Raw genomic sequence first — 693 nt, forward strand, 5'->3', positions numbered from 1 at the left:
ATACAGTAACTCTATGGTGGACCAGAAGCAGAAGAGAAAGAAGAGAGCGCGTGCAGGTTCAGGAAGATGATAGCTTTTGCAAATAAGTTCTGCGGAAACCAGCAAGGCGGTGGAAGGGATAAGAAAAGGAAATTGGCAACCACGTGTTCGCAGCACGAAGCCACAAAGAAATCCATACGGATTTCTCAGAAAGAAAGCTTCTTAGTTGCCGAGAAATCGGTCCTGGTCCGGGGATCGAACCCGGGACCAACGTCTTTCCAGGGCGCTCGCTTTACCAATTGAGCTAACCAGGAACCTAGGAACTTGCAGCGCGAGGGCGAATTTATCGACAACTCGAAGCACATGGACACACATTATTGCAAATAGAAGGCAATTCACTCGTCTATTATCAATGAGGCTTCCGGGACTCATGCTAACCAGGCTTTTAAATGCACATCTCATTCAGATATAAACGGCGTGTATTTAATGTTTGGCTTTGTCTGTAAATGTAAATTGGGCAATACAATACCAAAATTTCATACTACCAGTGTGTGAGAAAAATTCTGAGCAAAAAACATCACAGACAGTTTGCCTGCGTTCTTTTTTTCTTTTTTCGCCTAAGATGGATACATACCAGCTCGCCCAGCTCTATGTTATGGTGTGCGAGAAAACGACATAAATGATCCTGTCTCAACTCAGAACCTGCCCCGCCAC

The 693-nt window shown here is 44.9% G+C and overlaps 1 non-coding gene across 1 annotated transcript; it reads right to left on the reverse strand.

Annotated features, from left to right (window-relative positions):
- Positions 1–219: 219 nt before the first annotated feature.
- Trnas-gga (transfer RNA serine (anticodon GGA)) lies at positions 220–293 on the reverse strand. Its single transcript has one exon. It is a non-coding gene; the product is annotated as a tRNA-Ser (tRNA).
- Between the last annotated feature and the right edge of the window lie 400 nt (positions 294–693).

This window comes from Rhipicephalus sanguineus, chromosome 2 (assembly GCF_013339695.2).
Source record: "Rhipicephalus sanguineus isolate Rsan-2018 chromosome 2, BIME_Rsan_1.4, whole genome shotgun sequence".
Lineage (NCBI taxonomy): Eukaryota > Metazoa > Arthropoda > Arachnida > Ixodida > Ixodidae > Rhipicephalus > Rhipicephalus sanguineus.